The 9,264-nt window shown below is 40.0% G+C and overlaps 1 pseudogene; it reads left to right on the forward strand.

Annotated features, from left to right (window-relative positions):
- Positions 1–1,278: 1,278 nt before the first annotated feature.
- On the forward strand, positions 1,279–9,264 carry LOC125837630 (uncharacterized; annotated as a pseudogene).

Raw genomic sequence — 9,264 nt, forward strand, 5'->3', positions numbered from 1 at the left:
TAAGAATGAGGAGCATGAAGAAATGGCTAAGAAAATGAAGAGTTTGGAACAGAGTATAAGATATATGCAAGGACTAGGGGGCCACAAAGGCATCTCATTCAGTGATTTGTGCATGTTTCCCCATGTCCACTTGCCTACTGGTTTCAAAACCCCGAAGTTTGAGAAATATGATGGTCACGGAGACCCCATAGCTCATTTGAAGAGATATTGCAATCAATTGAGAGGTACAGAGGGCAAAGAAGAGTTGCTCATGGCCTATTTTGGGGAAAGCCTAGTGGGAATTGCGTTTGAATGGTTCATAGATCAGGATATAGCCAACTGGCATACGTGGGATGATTTGGCTCGATGTTTTGTGCAACAATTCCAATATAATATTGATATTGTGCCAGACCGCTCCTCACTTGCTAACATGAGGAAAAAGCCACAGAAAATTTTCATGAATATGCCGTTAGATGGAGGGAGCAAGCTGCTAGGGTTAAACTACCAATGAAGGAGTCAGAGATGATTGACGTTTTTCTCCAAGCCCAAGAACCTGATTACTTTCATTACTTGCTTTCTGCCGTCGGGAAGACATTCGCCGAAGTTATCAAGGTTGGGGAAATGGTGGAAAATGGCATCAAGTCTGGGAAGATCGTAAGCCAAGCTGCTTTAAAAGCCACAACACAAGCGCTTCAAAATGGTTCTGGAAATATTGGAGGGAAGAAAAGAAGGGAAGATGTAGCCACCGTTGTATCAGCACCTCGAACCTATGCCCAAGATAATCATACACAACACTACTTTCCTCCCCAAATTCCACAATATCCTGTCCCATATCCTCAATATCCCATTTTTAGCGCACAACCAATTGTTCCCCCTTCTTATCCGCAATGGTGTGCACCACTTCCTCAAAATCATCCATCACCCCCACAAATTCACCAAAATACAACTAGAATTCCTTTTCGTCCTAGAAAAGAATACAAGAAGGGAAATGGAGCTAAGGATGAGTTCACCCCTATTGGAGAATCATATGCTAGCTTGTTTCAAAAATTAAGAACGTTGAATGTTTTGAGTCCTATTGAAAGAAAGATGTTGAATCCTCCTCCGAGAAATCTTGATTATTCCCAACACTGCGCATATTGTTCTGATGCCCCAGGGCACAACATAGAAAGATGCTGGTACTTGAAAAAGGCAATTCAAGATTTGATCGATAATCGTCGAATTATAGTTGAAAGCCCAAATGGACCGAACATCAATCAAAATCCACTGCCCAGACATACTGAAACAAACATGTTAGAGATGATGAATGACCACGAAGAAGTTGCAGTCCCATACAAGCCAATCCTTAAGGTTGAAACTGGCATGGAAAGTTCAGCAAATGTCGTTGACTTAACAAAAATGATGCCTTCAGGGGCGGAAAGTACGTCTGAAAAGTTGACCCCATCAGCGCACCCATCCTAACTGTAAAAGGAGCACTTGAAGATGTTTGGGCAAGTCAGAGAGAGGCAAGATTGGTTGTTCCAAGAGGGCCAGACAAGCCTATCTTGATCGTGCAAGGAGCCTATATTCCACCTGTGATCATTAGGCCAGTGTCCCAACTTCCAATGACTAATCCCAAGGCTGTCCCTTGGAATTATGAGCCTACCGTCGTGACATACAAGGGAAAGAAATCAATGAAGAAGTAGATGAAATAGGAGGAATGACTCGTTCGGGAAGATGCTATGCCCCGGCTGAATTAAGGAAAATAAAAATGACCAAATGCAAGTTAAAAGTCCAGTCACTGAAGGGGAGGCAGAGGAGTTCTTAAGAAAGATGAAATTGTCAGACTACTCCATTGTGGAACAGTTAAGGAAAACTCCAGCCCAAATCTCTTTGTTGTCATTGTTAATACATTCAGATGAACATCGTAAAGCTGTAATGAAGATTCTGAATAAGCACATGTTCCTAATGAAGTTACAGTGAGTCAGTTAGAGAAGATTGCTGGGAGAATCTTTGAGGTAAACCGCATCACCTTTTCAGATGATGAACTACCAGTGGAAGGTACGGGACATAACCAAGGCCTCCATATCACTGTAAAGTGTGAGCTTTCATATGTCACTCGAGTTCTAATTGACGGAGGGTCTGGGGCAAATATTTGTCCCTTGTCAACTCTACAAAAATTGAATGTTAATGTTGAAAGGGTACGACCCAACAACGTATGTGTTAGGGCTTTTGATGGGTCCAAAACAGATGCCATTGGGGAGATAGAGCTCATACTAAAAATAGGGCCTGTCGATTTCACCGTGAATTTTCAAGTGCTGAATATTAATGCATCCTACAATCTATTGTTGGGAAGACCATGGGTGCATAGGGCTGGGGCAGTCCCCTCTACGTTGCATCAAATGATTAAGTTTGAATACGACCGACAAGAAGTGATTGTTCATGGTGAGGGGGATCTGTCAGTCTACAAAGACTCTTCCCTCCCTTTTATCAAGGCAATAATGATAATGAGGCATGGTTTATCAAGCTTTTGAGGTAGTGGTTGTTGAGCATATCCTCGAGGGGAATCTCATTTCAAAACCACAACTGCCCATGGCATCCGTGATGATGGTAAATGAAATGCTGAAGCATGGGTTTTGAACCAGGTAAAGGCTTGGGGATCTTCTTGCAAGGGAGAGCTTATCCGGTGAGTCCACGAAAGAGTCTTGGTACTTTTGGCTTAGGATACAAGCCTAGAGTCGAGGACAAAATGAAGCCCAAGAAGCAGAAGAGAGATGTATGGTCACTTACCAAGCCTATACCACCCATATACAAATCTTTCCTCAAAGCCCACAACAGAATCTTCTGAGTCACCACTCCCAGAGCCAGTGCTGGAGGTTCACGAAGAATTGATCAACTATTTTCAAGATTTATTTGTCGAGGCTGATATGATTGAACTCGGAGAAGGCACTAGCGACAGAGATGTGCAATTCATTGGTCCTGATGTCCAGCTGAACAATTGGGAGGCCACTCCTCTCCCCATTAAGAATGAGTCTTGGTAGTCTGTCTTGTTTTTCTTTTTGTCATCCGATTTATTCAAGGGTTGTAATTCGGATTTTGTCTCGTCGTTTTATTTCAAACTCTCTATTTTCCTTTTCAATAGGATGTAATTGTGTTTTTATTTCAGTCTAATATATTTATTTTGTTTTCTTCTATACAGTTCTTTCTATGCCGATTCTAGTGATATGACATGCATGCAGAATTTTTCACCGGATCTTAAAATCCAATCTAATCTTCGACCTAATCCTGAAATAATAAGTCAAGAAATCGAATATGATGAAGACGAAGTATTTGAAGAAGTAAGCAGGGATTTCAAATCTTTTGAGAATAAATCAAACCCAAAATGAGTGAAACTGAGACGATAAATTTAGGGGATCATGAAAATATTAAAGAGACTAAGATAAGCGTACATGCTCGACATCAAAAGGAGGATATAATCCAGGCTCTGTTTGATTACAAGGATGTTTTTGCGTCATCTTATGATGACATGCCTGGATTAAGCACTGACATGGTGGTTCACAAGTTGCCGATTGATCCTAAGTTCCCTCCAGTAAAGCAAAAGTTGAGAAAGCTTAAAACTGACATGAGTGTAATAATTAAAGAGGAAATCACAAAGCAACTTGAGGCCAAAGTCATTCGAGTCGCTCAATATCCTTCTTGGTTAGCCAACATCGTACCTGTCCCTAAGAAAGACGGCAAAGTTCGAATGTGTGTTGATTATCGTGATTTGAACAAAGCAAGTCCAAAAGATGACTTTCCTTTGCCCAACATCCATATTTTGTTGGACAATTGTGCTAAACATGAGATTGCATCTTTTGTGGATTGTTATGCGGGTTACCATCAGATTATTATGGATGATGAAGAGCAGAAAAAACGTCTTTTATCACCCATGGGGTACATATTGTTATCGAGTCATGCCATTTGGGTTAAAAAATGCGGGAGCAACTTATATGAGGGCAATGACAACCATGTTTCATGATATGATGCATAAAGAAATCGAAGTTTATGTGGATGATGTGATCATTAAATCAAAAAACAGTCAAATCATGTGCAAGACTTAAGAAGATTCTTCGAAAGGCTTCGCAGGTATAATCTCAAGCTTAATCCTGCAAAATGTGTATTTGGAGTACCATCAGGAAACTTTTGGGGTTTATAGTCAGTCGACGAGGTATCGAGTTAGATCCTTCAAAAATAAAAGCCATTCAGGAACTGCCACCTCCAAAGAATAAAACTGAGGTTATGAGCCTTCTAGGAAGGTTAAACTACATCAGTAGATTCATTGCTCAACTCACAACAACTTGCGAGCCCATTTTTAAGTTGTTAAAAAAGAATGCCACAGTCGAATGGACCGAAGAATGTCGAGAGGCTTTTGAAAGGATTAAGAATTACTTATCGAATCCCCCTGTGTTGGTTCCTCCCGAGCCGGGCAGACCATTGATATTATATATGTCAGTACTGGATAATTCTTTTGGATGTGTATTGGGTCAGCATGATGGCACTGGGAAGAAAGAGCAGGCCATTTATTACCTCAGCAAGAAATTTACCGTTTATGAATCGAAGTACACCCTTCTCGAAAGAACGTGTTGTGCCCTAACTTGGGTAGCACAGAAGTTGAAGCACTATCTTTCATCTTATACTACTTATCTCATTTCTCGTATGGATCCGTTAAAATACATTTTTCAAAAGCCCATGCCCACGGGCAGGCTTGCGAAATGGCAAATATTACTCACAGAGTTTGACATTATCTATGTGACGCGGACCGCAATGAAGGCTCAAGCCTTGGCAGATCATTTGGCAGAGAACCCTATTGATGATGAATATGAACCACTTAAGACCTACTTTCCAGACGAAGAGGTATCATGTATCGATGAAGTTATTCATAATAAGGATCAAGGATGGAAGTTGTTCTTTGACGGTGCTGCTAACAAGAAGGGAGTTGGGATAGGAGCAGTTCTTATGTCTGAATCAGGGGAATATTTCCCTATAACAGCCCAACTTAGATTCTATTGTACCAATAATATGTCAGAGTATGAGGCTTGCATCTTGGGTTTGAGGTTAGCTGCTGACATGGGCATCCAAGAGTTGCTAGTGCTAGGAGACTCAGACTTACTGGTCCATCAAATTCAAGGAGAATGGGAGACTCGTGACCCAAAGCTCATACCATATCAACATTGTTTACAAGATCTTTGTCGACGGTTTGTGTCAATAAAGTTTAGACACATTCCTAGAGTTCATAATGAGATTGCTGATGCATTGGCAACTTTATCTTCGATGCTCCAACATCCTGACGAAGCTCATATCGACCCTTTGTACATACAGATTCGTGATCAGCATGCTTATTGCAACTGGTGGAGGAAGAATTTGACGGTAAACCTTGGTTCCATGATATTAAAACATATCTTCAGTCCGGAGAATGTCCTACTAATGCCACTAGTAATCAAAAAAGGACTATTCGGCGACTAGCTAGCGGTTTTTTCTTAAGCGGAGGCATATTGTACAAGAAAACACCTGATTTGGGTCTTCTAAGATGTGTAAATGCTAAAGAGGCTTCAACAATTATGATTGAAGTACACTCAGGAGTTTGTGGACCTCACATGAATGGATATGTTCTGGCAAAGAAGATACTTCGAGCAGGTTATTATTGGCTCACCATGGAGCGGGATTCTATACGGTTTGTTCGTAAGTGTCATGAATGTCAAATACACGGTGATTTGATACATTCTCCTCCCTCCGAGTTGCATGCGATGTCTGCTCCATGGCCTTTCGTGGCATGGGGAATGGATGTGATTGGACCAATAGAACCAAAAGCATCGAATGGTCATAGGTTTATCCTGGTGGCCATTGATTACTTTACAAAGTGGGTGGAAGCAGTAACTTTCAAGTCAGTGACCAAGAAGGTTGTGGTGGATTTCATTCATTTCAACATCATCTGTCGATTTGGTATTCCAAAGGCAATTGTTACCGATAATGCTGCAAATCTCAACAGTCACTTAATGCAAGAGGTATGCCGTCAATTTAAGATTGAACATCGAAATTCGACTCCTTATCGCCCAAAAGCAAATGGGGCTGTAGAAGCTGCCAACAAAAATATTAAAAAGATACTTCGTAAAATGGTGCAAAGTTCTCGACAATGGCATGAAAAATTGCCTTTTGCTTTGTTGGGTTATCGCACTACAGTTCGTACGTCAGTGGGTGCCACCCCTATTCGCTGGTATATGGGACTGAGGCAGTTATACCTGCAGAGGTTGAGATTCCATCCCTGCGGATTGTTGTAGAGGCTGAAATTGATGATGATGAGTGGATCAGAACACGCTTGGAGCAATTAAGTTTGATTGATGAGAAGCGTTACATCAGTATGTCATGGACAATTGTACCAGAAAAGAATGGCACGAGCATACAACAAAAAGGTGCGTCCCAGACGTTTCGAAGAGGGTCAATTAGTGTTGAGACGTATTCTGCCACACCAGGCTGAAGTCAAAGGCAAATTTTCTCCGAATTGGAAAGGACCATTCATTGTAAAGAAGGTATTATCCAATGGTGCTCTTTACTTAGCAGATATAGAAGGCAAAATGACAGAAATGGTCATCAATGCTGATGCGGTAAGAGATATTATATATGATGTGATTTTTCGGTATTAGAAACCCTTATGTTTGGACTTGACATTTCAAAGGTTGATGTAATGAAATTATTGGTTCTGTGTCTAAGTATTAATTCATATGTCGTCACCCTTGTTAAGAGCTAATTTACTTCCTTGGTTCTTCTGCTTCATTGGCTCTTCAAAAAAAAAAAAAAAAAAAAAATCAAAAAAAAAAAAAAAAAAAAAAGAAGAAAATCAATGATCATGAACTACGTTTGACCTGATTCTTGTTTCGATAAGATACGTAGGCAACCTTAGTATGAGGTTCGGTCTAACCAAATAAAAAATCCAAAATTCCATATTTTAAAAAACTGGGGCAAAAGTCTTTTTTTTTTTCCTATCCCAAAGCTAAAGTCAATCCCATCATTTAAAGTCGTATTTGAGCCTTCATCTTGTCATTTCTTTCTAACCTTGTATAAAAGTTGTGTTTCAATCAAAGAAAGACCTTTGGATCAACCTTTGAAATGTCAAGAGTAAGTATGTTAAGGTTACAAATGATGAAACCATGAGAGAGTCTTATTGGTGAAAACCCTAATCGGCATCATAAGGCGAAAGTGAGCTGTGAAAAAAAAAAAGAGTCTTATTGGTGAAAATCCTAACTGGGCATCATAAGACGAATGTGAGTTGAGAGAAACAAAAATGAGAGAGTCTTATTGGTGAAAACCTCTAACTCGGCATCATAAGGCGAAAGTGAGCTGTGAAAAAAAAAAAAAAAAAAAAAAAAAGTCTTATTGGTGAAAATCCTAACTGGGCATCATAAGACGAATGTGAGTTGAGAGAAACAAAAATGAGAGAGTCTTATTGGTGAAAACCTCTAACTCGGCATCATAAGGCGAAAGTGAGCTGTAAAAAAAAAAAAAAAAAAAAAAAAAAAGAGAGAGTCTTATTGGTGAAAACCCTAACTGGGCATCATAAGGCGAATGTGAGTTGAGAGAAATAAAATGAGAGAGTTTTATTAGTGAAAACCCTAACGGGCACCATGAGGCGAATGTGAGTTGAAGGATTCAAAGTGAAAGAGTTTTAGTGGCAAAAACCCTCGTGGACATCATAAGGCGAATAAGAGTTTGAAATTAGTTATGACTTCGTCAAATAATTGGAACTCCACATCAAGATTAGATGATCAATAATGGTTGATAAATAGATTGGATGGACAAATCGGGTAATCAATTCAAATTGCATGTCATGATCAGTAGAGTCGGCTACCACACTCAGATAAGTTTTTCTTTCTTTCTCTTTCTAAAAGAGAGTCTTCATTGAATCATTTTCTGTTATTCTCGTGTAGTATATATTTTTCTTTCACTTTTCATCGCTTTGTTTCATATGTCATTGAGTCGAGTTAATGTCAAGAAAGTAAGAAAGGATTCCAAGACTTGTTACCAACTCTAAAGTTGTTCAATGCAAAGCATCAGGCCAATGAGTTATCATCTGTCGGCAAGTTTTGGATTCAGAAGAAGTCCATGATTTGATGAAGGGTAAACAATGAGTGTTATGACATAAAGGCAAAAATTGGATTTAAGTCCCTCAAAATGAGCAAATTTGGGTGGAAATACAATCAATCAATAACGAGCACTGGGCATTTGGAAAAAGTAAACCACGATGAGTACTGGAGCAATCCTTGTCAAAGGGCAGAACCACAAACCAACCACCACGTTTTTAAACTCACAAATTTTCTTTGTTGAAGCAGGGGCACAAGTTATTTCGAGATCAAAGATCCAAAAACCTGGATGTTCAATTTAGTCTACGAAGAGCTAAATGGCAACATTGCACACGAATTATAGTCCATATTGGGTAAGTGTTTGTTTGTCTTATTAGTCTATGGAACATAGTGTAGCAAGGACCCTCCTGAATAATGGGACGTAGTGTAGCAAGGACCCTCCTGAATAATGGGACGTAGTATAGCAAGGACCCTCCTGAATAATGGGACGTAGTGTAGCAAGGACCCTCCTGAATAATGGGACGTAGTGTAGCAAGGACCCTCCTGAATAATGGGACGTAGTATAGCAAGGACCCTCCTGAATAATGGGACGTAGTGTAGCAAGGACCCTCCTGAATAATGGGATGTAGTATAGCAAGGACCCTCCTGAATAATGGGACGTAGTGTAGCAAGGACCCTCCTGAATAATGGGACGTAGTGTAGCAAGGACCCTCCTGAATAATGGGACATAGTATAGCAAGGACCCTCCTGGATAATGGGGCTAGACTAACATAATTTTATCAACCGGTTCATCATGAAGAATGGAGTTGGTGTAAACACGCATAAGCCCTCTAAAGAGTACATCGCGACAAAGCTCGAATTGTTCAAAATCTCGATTCAAAGCTAAGCACCATCTTTTATTTCTCTCACAAAATTTTCTTATATTAAACTGGGGCAAAATTTTGTGTTATTATTTTTGTTTGTTTTTCAGGAATCTAGTGATAGAATGGGGTCAATCCATATTTCAAGTTCAGGATCTTATCTAGGAAGGAGTCGACTCTCAAGCTCATCGTCAATTGAAGTGGCTAGAGCTCATCTTAAGAACAAGGTCGATATCCAAGTCCAAGTAGAAGGAGCCTACCGGAAGAGAGGCATTTACCTTCGAACTCACTCAAAAGGAAAATCAATATCTCACAGCTTGAGAAACATGATGACCTAA

Source organism: Solanum verrucosum, unplaced genomic scaffold, assembly GCF_900185275.1.
Source record: "Solanum verrucosum unplaced genomic scaffold, falcon-dt-bn FXZP01000156.1, whole genome shotgun sequence".
Classification (NCBI taxonomy): Eukaryota; Viridiplantae; Streptophyta; class Magnoliopsida; order Solanales; family Solanaceae; genus Solanum; species Solanum verrucosum.